The 19,381-nt window shown below is 42.8% G+C and overlaps 1 protein-coding gene across 1 annotated transcript in view; it reads right to left on the bottom strand.

Annotated features, from left to right (window-relative positions):
• LOC126207900 (protein FAM161A-like) overlaps nt 1-19,381 on the bottom strand; it is a 216,266-nt gene that overhangs the window by 62,674 nt on the left and 134,211 nt on the right. The window lies entirely within an intron of this gene.

Below are 19,381 nucleotides of genomic sequence, written 5' to 3' on the forward strand. Positions count from 1 at the left end.
TAAAAACTGGTAATGTTTTTATCCATTATTCATACAGGGAACAGAAATCAAAAATCTCATTTGCAAGCCAGTTGATAAACTGTTACAATTTCTCATAAACATATAAAATATTGTATTCATTACACAATGAAGTAATATTTTTAAACAACACTTTCCCCTCAGAGTGTTAGCTTTGTTTAAATGCCAGCACAAATGTTTAGATTTCTATAAGTGCTGGTGCTACATGAGAACTCTCACTGGATATTTATTCATATACAACAAGAGTATAATGGTGGAATTTAATGCTATTTCCTCTTCTGTTTCATGAAATTGTCAGTTTTCAAGCAGAGTTCTAGTTTTTTGTTCATGGCTAGTTCATAGTTTCTCGCATATCCTTTTCACATGTATCATGTGATTCAAATGCCATGTGGGGGTTCAAGCTACAATCATTGGAGACAAACAGTGTCAATTATAGACTCCTGATGAAAGATAGCTAGCACACGTGTGCTAGTAACAAGTATCCCTTGGCAAATGCACCACTGAAATCAAATACTCTTTAGGCAGCGGTGAGGCCCGAGGATGGCAGTAACATGCTGCCGAAACTAGTCATGCAATAGAATAAAGACATTCTCAAGATACAGCTGTGGTGATACTTTTCCTCATATGTTTCATTTACATTTGAACACTGAAATGCATACTGAATAGGTTGCTACAGGTGGTGGTGGTGGTGGTTTGTGGGCAAGGGCACTAAACAACAAGGTCAGCAACACCCTTGTATGAATTACATGCAGATGAATGTGGCAAAAATCTATGAGGATTGGATAAAAAGTAGTGGCACACTGCCATAACATGAAGGATGTGCATCAAGTGGCATGCACATGTCTTTAGTTGATAGGAATAGGTCGGTTGAAGTAGTGCAGTAAGCGGTGATGGAGTCAGGTGCAGGGTATAGTGTCTTAATGTGTGTGAGGCAAGTTCAAGCACTCTAAAAGTATGCTTACAGAACATGAACAATGTTCATGGGTCAAGATTAAAGTGGTACATGATCAGATGATGCAGCATTGCCATATTGTATGGTGGTAAGATGGTGAAAGTGTTTTGAGATGGCAGGGATGTCATTCAAGATTGGCCCTGTTCAGAACAAACCCCATGGATATCATGACAACTGAGCCCCTTGCCTCCCTGTTGGATGTGTATCATCAAGGTTTGCTTGCAGGTTAGCTGCAGAGGTAGGTATGTGTCACAAAACAATGCTCCACATTTTGCACGATAATTCTTGATTTCTGCAAAATTGCAGCACAATGGATACTGCATGCAGTGACTGTCGTACAACAGTGGTATCATTATGTGCTCACTGAGGAATTGCTCAACCACTATCATGGAGCATATGCATCCTTGGAAGGATCATCACTATGGACAAAATGTGGACTCAGTCATAAGAACCATGATTAAAATGGCAATCCAATGAATGGAAATGCACTGGCTCCCATCACCCACAGAATGTGCACCTTGAAACAGCTACTACCACAGTGATGGTTATTGTAGCTTATGATTTCCATGGGTTAATCCTGCATCACTTTATACCACAGGAGCAGATGGTCACCACAGCCGATTACTGCAATTTATTGCAACATCACCTTTGACCCACATGAAGAAGAAAGTGACAGTACCTTCTGGCTCTGCATACCATCATCCTTCAAGACAATGCACGATGCCACATGTTGAATCTGTGCAGCAGCTCCTGGGTACATGGGAGTGGGAGATATCAGAACAAACACCTTATCCACCCAATAGGGGTTTGTGCAGTAGGACCTGTTCACCCAAAATGAAGGAACTTCTTCGTGACACATGCCACAATATATGAGATGACATCATCCATGCCATAAGACAGTCTCTGTGAGACATCGACAGAGATGGACATGCTGAAAGTGTATGATACCTTCCATCTGTGTGAGGGAAAGATGACTGTGATTTCGTATGGCTAGGGCCCCCCGTCGGGCAGGCCGTTCGCCGGGTGCCGGTTTTTCAATTTGACACCACTTTGGCAACCTGCAGTCGATGAGAATCATAGGATTATGATGAGGACAGCACAACACCCAGTCCCCGGGCGGAGAAAATTCCCCGACCCAGCTGGGAATCGAACCCGGGCCCAGATGATTGACAATTCACCACGCTGAACCATTCAGCTACCAGGGGCAGACATGACTGAGATGCGGTGCTCTTACGCTGACAGCATGTAATATGGTGAATGTCTGGTATGAATTATAACAGTATTATGACTACTTCTTACAACCCACATATTAAAAAATAACAATAAATCAGAAAACCAAGTTGTATTCACACAGAAGAATTGAAAAGACTGTGTCGATAAGGTAAGTATCAGAAAAACCCTCAATAACAGACAGATGAAAAACAGTAGGATAACTAGATAAAATGAAGGATAAAATACCAGTACAGACATGATTAGAAAGGGGACAGGTGACTTTGGCTGGATGACAACTTAGAAATCATGGATGACTAAGCCACTATGTGCCACATTAAAATCTCACCCCCAATATTTTGGGAATAATACTTAACATCACACAAAAACTTCAAATGTAAATCACACTCACCTCATTATCAATTAAAATAGAGGGCAGGTACTGTGGGGGACCAAGATCAGCCCTCAGATCATCATATAAAACACATTCAGTTAAAATATGTCACATTATCAGCTGTGTCCCACAACTGTGACACACTGGTGGCTCCTCATGAAGTAAGAAAAAAGCCAGGGGTCAATGCCCCACTATGAGTCTTGTAAGGGATACTTCTTCAGCTCATAATGGTCAGAAGGAGATAAGTCAAAGTTGCACTGGAGGTTTTATGGGATGGAAGTTATTATTCCCGATTTCCAGCCACTGAGCCTCCAACAAACATATGGCCTTCTTGGTCACAAGTGAGGTAGCAGCCTGCAGGGAACTGAACAGCAAGCAGGAGGTGGAAGGGAGCAAGCCTCCTTGGCAGCCGCATTAGTGAGTTTGTTTCCCTGGATCCGTATGTGTCCTGGAAACCAGCAGAAAATTATTTCCTTGTTCTGCGTTTGCAAGAGAAAGACAGCATCTTGCACTTTGTGCATCATCCAATCTGCTGGGTATGTCTGACCAATAGTGAGAAGGGCACTGTGGGAATCTGAGCAGATGAGGAATTTCTTGCTATGACACCCTCTCATATGCTTCAGTGCCCTCAGATTAGCAAACAATTCCACATAATAAACTGAAAAATGCTTTGGACCAGCCATTTCAGTGGCAGTTGCACATTGAGGATGAATGCTAGTGAGTTTGAGATGCACAAAGCCCTGTATGCTTGGCATACTGTAAGGAGATGTCGAATAGGCAGCGAATGCTCACCAGCCTCTGCTCACAAGCTAGCAACTGGACTCATGAGATAACCTCATGTTGACAGCCTAATATCCTCATGGTGAACCACATCCAGCATTTTGAGGTATGAAGGCCCAGCTGATCCATAAACCTGGCATCTGTGTCAATCCAGGAGCACACAAAGGCCTTATAAAGTTGGAACATAGGAATCTTGTCGGCTTCCCAAGACCTAAGACTGACACATTTTAGGATGTTTAAAGCCTTAAGACAAATCAGTTTTAATTCCTTATCATGGGGCAGCAACATCAGCTTCTCATCAAAAGTGAGGCCCAGATATTTCACCATTATCTTAAAATTGAGAACAGCATCCTTCAGTTACAAAATAGGTAAATTAAAAAGAGAGCAGAAGTGACTGAAATCAAAACAAATAGTTTTCTCCAAAGAGAATTTAAAACATGTGGTGTTAGGCCATTCTTCCAACCACATGATCATCAAACACAACTTCTGAGAAACCATTTCAAGATTGGGGGATGCACAGAAGATGGAGAAATCGATCACAAACAAGGAACACAGAAGAGCATGCTGTACTGTGTATGTAATACTGTTGATCGCAGTGACAAATACTGTGACACTTAGACAACTCCCTTGAGAGACACCATTCTCCTGCTTAAAATGGTCAGACAGAACATTCCTAACCTTGTGTCTAGAATGTCTGTCCAAGAGGAAGGATTGTATGACAGTTGGTAGATGTCCATGGAGACTCCACAGACAGAGCTGCAACAAAATATTATGCCTCCTGGTAGTATCGCAGGCCTTTTCCAGATTGAAAAAGACACTGATAAGGTGCTGCTCACAGAGGGAAACTTGTTGAATAGCTGCTTCAAGCAGGGTCAAATTATCAAGTGTGCAGAGATACCTCCTGAACCAGCACTGGGAGTGACTTAGCAAGCACCTGCTTTTGAGGACCCACACAAGGCATCAGTTGACCATACACTCCAATATATTTCCTATGCAGCTTATTGGACTAAAACTGTGATAACTACTGGGGTTAGTCTGGGCCTTCCTTTGTTTTAAAATCAGGATTAAAATTGATTACTTCCATCTGTTGGGAAAGTCTCATGCCATCTAAATTTCATCAGAAATCTGAAGGAGGCCCCCTTCAACTGTTGGGTCCAACTGTTTCAACATGATGTACATTATCAGGTTGTGACTGCACATAGTATCATGAGCTACTGACAATGCAGAATCCAATTCCCACAGAGGGTATTCCTCAATTTAGTGAAACAGAAATCAAAACCAACCCTTTCCTGTGTGTATCAATAATGACGGAAAGGTGGATCCTGGCTAGAATTAGCTGTAATGGTCTTTTACGACTGAGCCATTGTATGAGGAATGTCTCTCAGTGATGTTAGGAGAAACCCCTGGTCTCGTACAACTGCTATTGACTGTGGTGAGTTCCACCTTGAGATCCTTCTGATGCTTCCCATATTTTACTATTGATGGGGTTCAGGAACTCTAATCAGGACTGCTGCTTACTATCCCAAATTACATTTCTCACTTTGCTCGTGCCATCCGAAGGTTGCAAGATTCGCATCTATGGGGAACTTATAGAATCTTCGCATAGCCACTCTCCTCTCCCTGATTGCAGAACAATACTCATTTCACCAAGAAACAGACCACCTCCCAGATGTTCCCATTGATTTCAGGATGGGTGCCTCAGCAGCATGTTGGATCTTGGCTGTAATGTGATCCACCTAGTCCTGGATGTCACACTGCCCAAATCAGTTAACTGCCTGTAAAGCATCCAGTCAGCCTTTCTCAACAGCTGTCTCAGCAGCTCCCAGCGATCTGCTACATTGGGCAGATGGATCCAGATAGGGTAGTGGTTGCTACCATGAAGATCATTGTCCACTCCTCACTGAAAATGTCTGTAATGGCAGGTGAGCAGGAGACATCTATGGACACAGATGAACCTATAGGGGTGTCGAAATGCATAGTGTGACCCACATTTGTCAATCTGATATCTGTAGTTCTGATTCTCACATACACGATCCCTGGGGCAAATGGTGTTAGAATCCCATAGCACACTGTGTGCATTATAGTCCCCTAAAACAAAAAGAGATGGAGTAGTTCATAAAGTAAGGTCATCTTTTTGGTAGAGGTGATAGCGTCCAAGTACAGGCAAGTCAGTCTGTTTAAAATGAATCTCTTGGCGACAGAGGCAAAAAGCTCTGTCCTGTATGGGGTGTCTCAATTCCTCCAGGTGAGTCCTGTATCCATTATGCCACTGGAATATGGGAGCCATTTCAGCAGTGGGGTTTTGATTTACCGCTGCCCTTGCGCTGGAGTGATGAGGCACTTGTAGAGCGAGGGGGAGTGGAGGGGCTGCCTGTGTTTGGTGACAAGGCATCAAAATCAAAATCCATGATGCCCTCATCAGTCAGACGTTCCATAATGATTCCTATGGCATCATGGGCAGCTTTTGACCTGAATGTTGTGACTCTTTCCTTGCTCCATTTCCCTTCAATGGCTGTGAAGAAAGGCATCATGAGGTACTCTGCTTTTGGGATACCTTCTCAATGCTCACTGGAAAAATGTTGCTGGTCTCATCCATTGTAGTTGCCTGGATCACTATGTCCTTAATTACTTTGCTTTGTCATGTACAGGTGCACGTACAGGTGCTGGTCATGGATAATGGTGTGCTGATTGTCATCTCCATCAAAGCACACCATTTGGGAATAGATTTCTGCACCGTGGAAGCATATGAAGTGGCCAACAGAGGGGGTATTGTTGCCTTATATTCTTCTTTGGCATCTGCTTGGTTACTTTTATTTCCTGAATATTGCATTTCTCAGCAAAACAGGGCAGCTGCAGCTCCAGACTGGGTGGCTCCCAGAGCAATTAATGCATATTACTGGAGACGCACAGTCTGCCTCAGATTCATGGGATGCCCTTCCACATATCCCACAGGTCACTTCATCTCTGCAACTCAGCGTTGTATGGCCAAATCTCTGGCATTTGTAGCACCACATAGGGTTACATACATAAGGTCTAACTGTAAGCCAGAGGAACCCTGCCATAAAGTGTTCAGAAGGAAGAGGCCTGACAGTTCACAGAATTTCAAAACCCATGCGGCACCAAAGGAGCACAATACAAACTTCACAGAGTGATGGATCCTCCTGCTGGAAGAAGAAACCATGTGTCAAAGGGCTATGTCCTACAAGCAGTCTGGTAAGAAGCACACCTGGCATGAAGTCCCCCATGCTTATGCGGCCAATTTGAGAGACCAGGGTTTGTTGTCCGCCACCTCCAACCATTCAGTCTCACAGTGACATATGATTCTTCTGTCAGATAATGAGATGATGGCATGCAAGGGGACAGCGCATCAACATACACCACCATCCCAACAAGCTCGTTTGGCTATTTTGTTGGTTATATTGTTTCCCTGTATCCCAAAGTGTCTGGGTACCCAGCAAAAGACCACCTCCTTGCCTTGGAGTTGGAGCCACTGGACAGTGTCATGGCTGAGACGAATCATCTGGCCTACCAGGTACATTTGATGGACTACTTGCAGCGCACTGACCAAGTCAGAATAGATGAGAAACCTTCTACTATGATGCCTTTGTATAAATTCCAGGGCCATCATAATAGCATATATCCCTATATCATAATTTTAAATTGTTCGGAAGGTGCACTTCAAAAACCTCATCAGATAAAACAGTCAAACAACTGAGGGCATTTCCTTGAATATGGAAGAGGCTGTTTGGATGGCAGACTCGAGGGACACAAGATTATCAGTTGTAGAGCGACCCAGGCAGAAACCACCTTAGCATGGAGCTAGCAGGCCACGTGACTCCAGGATCCAACCAAACCACCGACACACCATATGTTCTAGCAGCTTACAAAGAATGTTGGTGAAGCTGATGGGGGCATAGCTATCCACATCAAGCGGGTTTTTGCCGGGTTTGAGCACTGGTATGGTGGTGCTCTCCCACCAGTGCGATGGAAAGATGCCATCGCACCAGATCTGGTTGAAGATCATGTGGATATGTCGCTTGTATTCAGATGAGAGATGTTTAATCATCTGACTGTGGAACCAATCTGGCCCAGGAGCCATGTAAGGGCAATGTGCAAGGGCACTGAGGAGCTCCCACTCTGTAAATGGGGCATTATAGGGTAACCATAGCGTGTAGTGAATGAGAGGCCTTTCCCTTCCATCCGCCGTATAGAGTGCAAATTCCTGGGGAATAATTCTCTGATGCAGAGACATCAGCATAGTTCTCAGAAAAGTGCTCGGCAGTCACATTTGCATCAGTAGATAACACACCATTTACATTAACACTGAGAACACCTGTTGGCATCTGGTACACAAAAACTCATTTGATCTTTGCCCCGACTTGAGAAGGTGACGTATGGCACCCAATGGTCGAGATGCAGCTCTCCCAACAGTCCTGTTTCCGTCTTTTGATAAGGTGGCAAATGCGGGCACAGAGTCATTTAAAGGCTATGAGGTGCTTCAGGGAAGGGTGCTGCTTATGCCGCTGTACAGCTCGCTGATGCTCTTTAATGGCCTCAGCGACTTCTGGTGTCCATCAAGGGACTGTCTTTTGCCAAGGGCACCCTAAAAAACGAGGGATCGCATTTTCCACCTCAGAAATGATTGTTGTAGTTATCTGCTCAATCATCAGATCGATGTTACCATTTGGGAGAGATTCAGTGGTGACAGCAGAGGTGAAGGCTTTCCAATCTGCCTTGTTTAAAGCCCATCTGGCCAAGTGTCCATGGGCCTGATGCTGGGACAGTGACAGGAAGATAGGGTTCAAAAATGGTTCAAATGGCTCTGAGCACTATGGGACTCAACTGCTGTGGTCATTAGTCCCCTAGAACTTAGAACTACTTAAACCTAACTAACCTAAGGACATCACACACACCCATGCCCGAGGCAGGATTCGAACCTGCGACCATAGCAGCAGCGCGTCTCCGGACTGGAGCGCCTAGAACCGCACGGCCACCGCGGCCGGCGGGAGATAGGGAAGTGGTCACTACCACTCAGATCATCATGTGCTCTCCAGTGGACAGATAGGAGAAGGTCAGGACTGCAAACCGAGAGATCAATGGCCGAATATGTGTCATGTACTACACTGAAATGTGTGGGGGCACCTGTATTTAAGAGGCAGAGGTCGAGTTGTGACAGTAAATTTTCGACATCTCTGCCTCGGCCAGTAAGCACGGTGTCATCCCACAAGGGGTTATGAGTATTAAAATCTCCAAAAAGTGGGAAAGGTTTAGGGAGTTGACCTATCAGTGCAGCCAATGAGTTCAGGGGCACTGCACCATCTGGAGGAAGATATACGTTGCAGACCTGGAGCAGTGTCTCTGGCTGAAGTCAGAGCTGATTCTAATTCCCCCATGGAGAATGGAAGATTGTAGACCATCTCATTACATGAGAAAAAAGCAGGGCCTCCTCGTCTCCACAGTCTTATGGAACATGGAAATTCAGGAGTTTGTCTGCGTGACACAGGGACAGTAATAAAGTGCTCACCAGAACAGAGTTTTCTTATTTTGAGAGTACTAAAGGTGAGATCTGTTTCACTTGCTAGAAACATTCAACAGTCTAGACCACATAAAATATTTCTTATTTAAGACAACTGGTCTCGACAGACTTTGCTGTCACCTTGAGGTCTTAAAAATCTTTTTGTTGTAAAATGTGTTTGAAATTCATTGAAACCTCATGCCAAGTTGTCAAGTGGATAAAAATCAACACATTATAAAAGATTTGTTATACTGTGCTGATTTTTATCCACTTGACAACTTGGCATGATATTTCAGCATATAACGAAACTGGAATAGCCGGGGAGCAAAGACAAAGGTCAATGGCTGAAGAAAAGTGTGTCATCTGTCCAGAGTTGAAAAAACAGATACTCCCTAAATGGATGAGCTGCTCCATAATTTAACTCCTGGAGCAAGTGGTAGCTGAGCCCCACAGCACATTATGTGCACTGAAGTCACCCATGAGCAGGAATAGGTTGGGGAGTGCATGGAAAAGCTCTAGCAGTGCATCTGTATCCAACAGATCAAGAGGTGTAAGATATGAAGAACACACTTTAATCAGAATGAATTTTTCACTATGCAGCAGAGTGTGCACTGATAAGAAATTTCCTGGCATTCCTGTGCTGGAACAGGATCAAACATAGAATCTTTGCCTTTCATGGGCAAGTGCTCTACCAACTGAGTTGCCCAAGCATTGCTTATGACCAGTCCTCATAGCTTTACTTCCGCCAGTACCTCATCTCCTACCTTCCGAAATTCACAGAAGTTCTCCTGTGAAACTTCTCCTCTCTTCCAAAAGTGCTGGTGCTGCAAATTTCACAGGAGAGGTTCTGTTAAGTTTGGAAGGTATGAGACAAGGTACTTCTTTTTGTTTTCCACTATGGGACTTAACTGCTGTGGTCACCAGTCCCCTAGAACTTATAACTACTTAAACCTAACTAACCTAAGGACATCACACACATCCATGCCCAAGGCAGGATTCGAACCTGCGACCGTAGCGGTCACACGGTTCCAGACGAGACAAGGTACTGTTAGAAGAAAAGCTGTGGGACAAGTTGTAAGTCATTCCTGGGTAGCTCAGTCAGTAAAGCACGTGCTTGCAAAAGGCGAATTTACCTCGGAGAACGTTAGATGGTGCCCAACTTCTGGTTCCTCCATGTGGATATCAGCACCTTCGACCTTCAGATACTCATTGAAAAGGGAGGGTGCTTGCTGATTCAATGGTTTTGCTGTCACTCTCTTCATTTTTGAACAATGTTTTGTGTGATCTTTTCTTTTACTCATGGGAGTAGTTTGTTGTATGGGTAGAGAGGATAGCTTAGTGGGTATGTTGTGGTATGTGGCCGAGGTTCCAAGTCCACTGTTGACAGCTTCTGAATGGTTTTAGGGTCAAGTGTAGCATGGTGACTGGCTTCTTAAGGGCCGATGAGAAAGAAGTAGAAAACACTGGAGGCTGCACACCTTTGAAAGCATTTTTAGCTTCATCATAGGGTATGCATCTCATAACTTCCAACTCCTGAATTTTTCTTTCCTCGTTATAAAACCCACACTTCATGCTCCACAAACTGGTAGGGAAACGGATGTCAACCCAGGCAGAGCTCTGCATGCCTGAGCAAGACTTCTACAACTGGGGATGGGGGGTGGGGGATGAGGGATGGGCGGGGGCATGTGCCCCAGAGGTCACCCACTAGAAACTGTTTTACCTTAACAGCCATTCATCCTATGAGGACATAGTGTACCTCTAGGTTGAGGCTCTTTTTTTCTTAAAAAAAATAGAGGTATGTACCTTCCAAGGGGTCCACGCAGCAAAGCCAAGGACTCCATTCTCTGAAACACACAACTTTCCACCACTGCACCTAATGATGGTCCCTGAAGTATACTCAGAGATTACGATAGAAGTCTGGAGGTGCCTACAAGTCCCTAGGTCCGGAAAATTGAGGTCACTATGCCTGTATTGAACCAGTTTTGGTGGAAATCACTGGAAAAAATGCAGTACTCACTTCCCTAACTACTCGGACACTCTTCATCTGACCCCTGCTGATGCCTGTGCAGTTTGGTTGACACTGCCAGTAGCTATGCTACCATCGGTATGGCTAACAGCACCATTGAGGCATGCAAACCCTCCTGCCCATGCAAGTCTTCCTGCTCAGTGCTGAAGGTGCCTATGATAAGGTGGTATCCCCCCAAGAGAATTTACTTATTGAGTCATACCTACGTAGCTTAGTTGGTAGAGTACTGTCCTCTGGGTTTGAGTCCCTGTCCAGCACACAGTTAATCTTCCAGGAAGCTTGAAATCATTCCTGCTTGAGAAATTTCTTCTACTCAGTTTCAAACAGATAATATCTGTTTGTAACTGGGTTACATTATTAAATTTTATTATGAACTAAGAGTAAAACCAAAATTTGTGTGTGTAAACGGTAACCATGTACCCAAATTTTCACACGGAACCTGCTAATAACTAAACTAAATTGACAGATTTTGCAGCATTGTTAACACACATTAATTTAGATGTAACTCGATTTAATGATCTCAGAAAGTCTCAATATTATCTTAGAGCACAAGAAGTTCTGCAATTTCAAAATAGTTATACAGTGGGAGACCATTTATAGGAACTAGGAGCAACTGTGGGTCATAAAAGAAGCTTAACTTTATCCAGAATACTGTGGCCCATTGACTGAAACAGTGCCATCGCATTAGGCAACAGAAATATCACTTTGATGCCACCTCTGAGAGTTGTTCTATGCTTGGATATGACAGAGCATTGTTCATCAACAATATGGCCTTCAGAGGCAAATGTTTCTTTATAGGTCTGTATAAAATCTTCAAAGAACTTTTTTTTAATAAGCAAACTGCTCACCACACATTCTTTTGTGACTTATAAGAAACTGGCAAAGAGGAATGATGCACATGTTCTGAAGTATGGTGATTTTTTTTTTTTTAATTTCCTTACTAAGAAACCCGGCAATGCTTCACAACAGCTAAATTTGCGCGGTAATTGCATGTAATCCTAAATTCCTTGCCCCACCCTCTCTCTGCTCATCCTCTCATTCCTCCTCCCTCTTCGTACATCTCCTCCTCCCCCCACCTCTCTGTGTATAACCTCCTCCCTCCTCTCTCTGTCCATCTCCTCCTCCCCCTATCTGTGTTCATTTCCACCTGAATGTTCAGTAGAGCATCATGTAAAAATTAAAGCAAATCCACCAAGATACTTTTGAGATTTTTTTGGTAACGATGTTTCCCCATGATATATATAATATATAGCCTCTCTCTGTCTGAACTTTCATTAGAATGTCATGTAAAAACTAGAAGTAAACTAATCAATAAACATTTCCAGATTTGTGCTAACATTGCTAACCCCCTTTAAATATTACAAAAATATACAGCCAATCTGCCTAAGTTCATCAGAATGTTTGTTAGAGTATCATCTAAAATTTTAAGTAAAGCAGTTGAGAACTTTTTGAGGTTTGTGATAACTATGTTTCTCCTTTAAATATTACATATATGTACATATTACATATATTACAGCAAAGTATTGCCTGTGTCATCCAAAAGTTCATTAGTGTTGTGTGAAAATCTGTAGTAAATTGGTCAAGAACTTTTAGAGATTTTCAGCAAAAATGTTTCCCCTTAATAAATTCCATATGAGGTCTGCTCAGAAAATTCCAGAACTTTGTCCACAAAATTTTTCTGCACTTACCTTTTACTTATTGTGCATGGTCTCCTTCTAAATACTCTCCTCCACAATTGATACACTACTCCCAATGCCATTTCCACTTCTGGAAGCAGTCATGGTATGCCTCATGCTGGATTGCATGAAGTGCTGTCTGCGAGTTTTTGTATATCTAGTCTATTGTTGTGAATCTTCATCCTTTCAATTGTATTTTCAACTTTGGGAAAAAAAAAGAATCTGCAGTGACCAGTTCTGATAAGTATGGAGGATGAAGCAGAACAGTGATTCCATTTTTTGTGCAATAGTCACCCACAAACAGGGATTAAAGTGTGGGTGTGTTATCGTGATGCAAGAGCCATGAATTGTCTCGCCACATGTCTGTCAGGATTTCATGACCTGATCCAACTGAAATGTTACATTCTTCTGCGATCTCTCAGACAGTTAGTATTCAATTCGCAGACATAATTTTGATGATGATCCTGACATGATCATCATCAGTAGACGTTACAGAGCGTCCTGAACAAGGGTCATCTTTATCTTTCATCTGGCCATTTTTAAACCATGTGAACCATTTGTAACACTGAGTATGACAAATACTCATCACTGGAGGCTTCCTGCATCATTTGGTGTGTCTCTGTAAATATTTTCTTGAGTTTCACACATAATTTAATGTAGATGTGTTGCTCCTCTAACTTTGCCATCTCAAAATTCGCAAACTGTGTGATACAATTTTCTACTCAATACAGTACTGAACAATAACTAACAGACATAAAACAATGAAACTTCTGGCAGTTACACATTAAAAACAGGCACACGCAGGGTTGCCAACTGTATTTCACTCCAATACATCACTGGTGCGAAATTACGAATTTTCTAGAATTTTTTGAACAGTCCTCGTACACTACTGGCCATTAAAATTGCTACACCACGAATATGACATGCTACACACATGAAATTTAACTGACAGGAAGAAGATGCTGTGATATGCAAATGATTAGCTTTTCAGAGCATTCACACAAGGCTGGCGCCGGTGGCGACACCTACAACGTACTGACATGAGGAAAGTTTGCAACCGATTTCTCATACACAAACAGCAGTTGTCTGGTGTTGCCTGGGGAAACATTGTTGTGATGCCTCATGTAAGGAGGAGGAATGTGTACCACCACATTTCTGACTTTGATAAAGGTCAGATTGTAGCCTATCACAATTGTGGTTTATCATATCGCGACACTGCTGCTGACTGTTAGCAGAATATGGAATCGATGGGTTCAGGAGGGTAATACGGAATGCCATGCTGGATCCCAACAGCCTCGTATCACTAGCAGTCGAGATGACAGGCATCTTATCCGTATGGCTGTAACGGATCGTGCAGCCACGTCTCGATCCCTGAGTCAATAGATGGGGACGTTTGCAAGACAACAACCATCTGCACGAACAGTTCGACGATGTTTGCAGCAGCATGGACTATCAGATCAGAGACTATGGCTGCGGTTAGCCTTGAAGCTGCATCACAGACAGGAGTGCCTGCGATGGTGTACTCAACGTCGAACCTGGGTGCACGAATGGCAAAACTTCATTTTTTCGGATGAATCCAGGTTCTGTTTACAGCATCATCATGGTTGCATCCATGTTTAGCAACATCGCAGTGAACGCACATTGAAAGCGTGTATTCATCATCGCCATACTGGTGTATCACCTGGTGTGATGGTACAGGGTGCCATTGGGTACACGTCTCGGTCACCTCTTGTTCACATTGACGGCACTTTGAACAGTGGACGTTACATTTCAGATGTGTTATGACCCGTGGCTCTACTCTTCATTCAATCCCTGCAAAACCCTACATTTCAGCAGGATAATGCATGGCCGCATGTTGCAGGTCCTGTATGGGCCTTTCTGGATACAGAAAATGTTCAACTGCTGCCCTGGCCAGCACATTCTCCACATCTCTCACCAACTGAAAATGTCTGGTCAATGGTGGCCGAGCAACTGGCTCGTCACAATACGCCAGTCACTACTCTTGATGAACTGTGGTATCGTGTTGAAGCTGCATGGGCAGCTGTACCTGGACATGCTGTCCAAGCTCTGTTTGACTCAATGCCCAGGCGTATCAAGGCCGTTATTACGGCCAGAGGTGGTTGTTCTGGGTACCGATTTCTCAGGATCTATGCACCCAAATTGTGTGAAAATGTAATCACATGTCAGTTCTAGTATAATATATATGTCCAATGAATACCCGTTTATCATCTGCATTTCTTCTTGGTGTAGCAATTTTAATGGCCAGTAGTGTATATTACGTAGACAAATGTCAAACTAATCTTTTTCTTGTTATGAAGAAATGTGATAGCAGAAATGTCAAACTGAATATAACAATTTTTTATTTTCTTTTTCATAGCAAAATACCATTACCACTACGTTATGAACACAGCAAACAAAAATGAAGCAAATGAGTTGACCCATTCTCAAGTGATGATTTTTCACAATTGAGTTTAATTTCTGACTTTTCCAATGTTGTTTGTGTGTTTTTTCCAAAAATTTTCTATCATATACCTTTTCCTGACAGTTATGAGCATAACGAAGACAAAAAGCAACTTCTGAATTTTCTGTTGGATATTCCAAAAATTTGCTTTCACACAAATTTCATACTGACAAAAATGAACAAAAATAAACCAAGTTGATCACGCCATTCTCAGGTGTTGATCTTTCATACATGCAGCAACTGATTTTCATTCATACAGATTATGATTCTGTGTTTCCCAGGTGTGTTACTGCACCCACTCCACACTGTTAATGAAGGTACAAGCACATGGAATCGGCTCCTAGATATGTGACTGGCTTGAAAACTTCTTAAGTAATAGAACCCAGTACATTATCTTTGGTGGCAAGTGTTTATCAGAAACAAGCGTATTGTCTGGAGTGCCCCAGGGAAGTCTGACAGGGCTCCTGTTACTTTCTACAAACATAAATGATGCGGCAATCATGGTGGGCAGCAATCTACAGTTGTTTGCTGATGAAGCTGTGATGTATGGGAAGGTGTCAAAGTTGAGTGACTGTAGGAGATACAAGATGTCTTAGACAAAATTTCTAGTTGGTGTGATGAATGGCAGCTAGTGCTAAATGTAGCAAAATCCAAGTTAATTTGAATGAGTAGGAAATAAAAAAATTATAATGTTTGAATACAGCACAGTTGTCTGCTGCTCAACACAGTTGTTTCATTTAAATATCTGGGTATAACATTAGAAAGGATATGAAATGGAATGAGTACGTGAGAATTGTGTTAGGAAAGGCGAATGGCCAACTTTAGTTTATTGGCAGAATTTTAGGAAAATGTGATTCACTGATTCATTTGTAAAGGAGATCACATATAGAATGCATAATCTTAAGTACTGCTCAAGTATTTGGGATCTGCAACAGGTCAGATTGTAGGAAGACACCAAAGCAACTCAGAAGTGGGCTGCTACATTTGCTATTGATCGGTTTGACCAACACAGAAGTATTAGAGGGATGCTTTGGGAACTCAAATGGGAATCCCTGGTGGGAACTTGACATTCTTTTCGAGGAACACTACTGAGAAAATTTAGAGAACTGGCATTTGAAGCTTAATGCAGAATGACTCTACTGCCACCAGCATATATTTCATGTAAGGACCATTAAGATAAGGTACGAGAAATAAGGGCTCATATGGAGGCATCACTTGCTCTATTTGTGAATGGAACAGGAAAGAAAATGACTATTAGTGGTACAGGTTACCCTCTGCCATGCACTGTATAGTGGCTTGCAGAGTATGTATGTAGATATAACTTTTTGCAGAGTCATCTGAAAGCTAATGTTGTACTGGGTAGCATACGATACACAAAGAGCAGATTCCTTGGCATTATAAATAAGACAGGATTTTGAATTCTTTCTGAATTTCTTAGTTACAATATCCCCTTAAAGGTTTCCATCAGTCGCTGACAGTTGACATATTCTATGTAGATCTCGAGTCTCACACACACACACACACACACACACACACACACACACACACACTCGCAAACGCATCTTGCACACACGTCTGCAGTCTCAGAGAGCTGAAACTACACTGCGAGCAGAAGCACCACTGCATGATGGAAGTGTCAACTGGGTGGAAGTAAGGAGGAGGCTGGGGCAGGGAGGGGGAGGGATAGTATGGTGGGAGTGGCAGACGGTGAAGTGTTGCTGTTTAGATGGAGGCCGGAGAGAAGGTGTGGTGGAGGGAGGGGGTAAGTAGTGGAAACGAGAGAAATAAAAATAAAAATAAATTAAAAGACGGTGTGGCAGTGAAATGATGGCTGTGTAGAGCTGGAATGGGAACAGGGAGGTGGCTGGATGGGCGAGGACAGTGACAAATGAAGGTTGAGGCCAGGTGGGTTACGGCAACGTAGGATGTATTGCAGGGAAAGTTACCACATGCACAATTCAGAAAAGGTAGCTCGTGTTGGTGGGAAGGATCCATATGGCACAGGCTGTGAAGCAGTCATTGAGATGAGGGGTATCATGTTTGACAGCGTGTTCAGCAAAAGGGTGGTCCACTTGTTTTTGGCCAGTTTGTTGGTGGCCGTTAAAGCGGACAGACAGCTTGTTGGTTGTCATGCCTACATAGAATGCAGCACAGTGGTTGCAGCTTAGCTTGTAAATCACATGACTGGTTTCACAGGTAGCCCTGCCTTTGATGGGATAGGTGATGTTAGTGACCAGACTGGAGTAGGTGGTGGTAGGAGGATGTATGGGACAGGTCTTGTATCTAGGTCTATTACAGGGGTCTGAGCCATGAGGTAAGGGATTTGGAGCAGGGGTTGTGTAAGGATGGACGAGTATATTATGTAAGTTTGGTGGATGGTGGAATACCACGGTAGGAGGGGTGGGAAGGAAAGTGGGTAGGACTTTTCTCATTTCAGGGCATGATGGTCACTGAACACGCTGCCAAACATGATACCCCTCATCTCAATGACTGCTCCACAGCCTGTGCCACATGGATCCTTCCCACCAACACCAGCTTTTCTGAGTTGCCCAGGTGGGAACTTTCCCTGCAGTACATCCTACGTTCCTGTAACCCTCCTGGCCTCAACCTTTGTTAGTCACTGTCCTCACCCATCCAACCCCCTCCCTGTTCCCATTCCAGCACTACACAGCTGTCATTTCACCATCACACCCAGTCTTTTAAATTCTTTTTGTTTTTATTCCTCTCCTTTCCGCTACTTATCCCCTCCACCCTCCGCACCTTCTCTCCTGCTCTCCATCCAAACTGCAACACTTCACTGTCCACCACTCCCACCATACTATTCCTCCCCCTCCCTGCCCCCGCCTCCTCCTTACCCCCACCCAGTCGCCACTCCCATCATGCATTGGTGCTGCTGCTCGCAGTATAGTTTCAGCTCTCTGAGACTGCAGACATGTGTGCAAGTTGCGTTTGCGTGAGTGTGTGTGTGCGTGTGTGTATGTGTGTCTACTGCTCACAAAGGCTTAATGGCTGAAAGTTATGAGTGTGTGGATCTTTTTATTGTGCCTATCGCGACTCACCATCTCTGCTATATGGTGAGTAGCAACTTTACTTCTCTTGTAATGTTACATTCCATCCTGGATTCTCCATTGTTTGATCTATGTTGATCTTTATACTGTTGTAACTAACCCTGGCTGGCTGTGAAGTTAGAATCATCATTAAAAAGTTTCTTGTTTAAACTCATCACTTTTCCTGAAATATAGTGCCTGGAATGCCACATTCTATCCTTTTTTGGTTGTCCTGTGATACTCTACATTGTTATTTGTCATCATTTTGAACTAAAAGTCTTCAATTTCTTTCTGGTTATTCTTTCAATCTGATGCCACTGATGTTCCAACACCTAATTCAGCAGTAATGTTTCTCAGTATGCATCCTTTTCCTGTCCTATGCAGTGCCTCTAACTTTTTTTTCCATGGACATTACAGTCATCTGCTCTATGATGTCATTCTTATCACTATCATAGTCAATTTTTGTCACTACAACTTCTGGAGTATCAACTACTGCCCAGTTACTGTATTAAATAATAATAATGATAACAATAATCATTCATTGAGATGAACTGGAGATATCCATTCATGGGAGCCAGATAAACATGGTATGACTGTATTTGTCACTTGTGAATCTCAGTCTTTATGAGGCCCATAAGAATTACACAGCATGGAACTTTCTAGTTTAAAACTGTTGTGTACTAACTGTCCTAAAAAAATATTGTTGTTGTCCACTAGAGGAACCTACATGATTTTTTCTGCTAAAAAGCACACAGTTCTTATCCTTGAAGGGAATGATTTATTATATCATCACAATGCCTATTTAACTACTTATTTCTATAAATACTTTAAGAGTAAAGGGGAGCACTCACCAAAAAGCAGAAACATTGAGTTCTCACCAGGCATACATAAAGAAGATAGAAAATTATAGCTACTTATTCAGTGTTACTAAGTCTTGTGCCACTGCAAAATTCTTCTTTAACTTGTAAAGACAAAAATCATGAACACTGTGGAGTCTTCTCCTTTTAAGTGTTTGTGTGGACAACTGTTGCTTTTTAAGCCGCATGCATAAGCACAGAAAAATTACATTTAATATGTCCCAGTTTGTGGTGTGTTGCTTATGAAAATGTACCAGGCTCATGTTCATATTTGATTCTTTATTTTTTCCATAACAAAAAGCTTTACTGTCCTGCCTTGCTCAAATGGCTCTTTTTCCTTCCACGTGCACATTCTGCACATGTTAAACATGGTATCAAAAACCAGAATAAAATTATAACTAAACAATGTATAGGATATTGAAATCATCCATTGTGATGGAAGGTGG

The sequence above is a fragment of the Schistocerca nitens genome, chromosome 1, assembly GCF_023898315.1.
Source record: "Schistocerca nitens isolate TAMUIC-IGC-003100 chromosome 1, iqSchNite1.1, whole genome shotgun sequence".
NCBI classification, from domain to species: Eukaryota; Metazoa; Arthropoda; class Insecta; order Orthoptera; family Acrididae; genus Schistocerca; species Schistocerca nitens.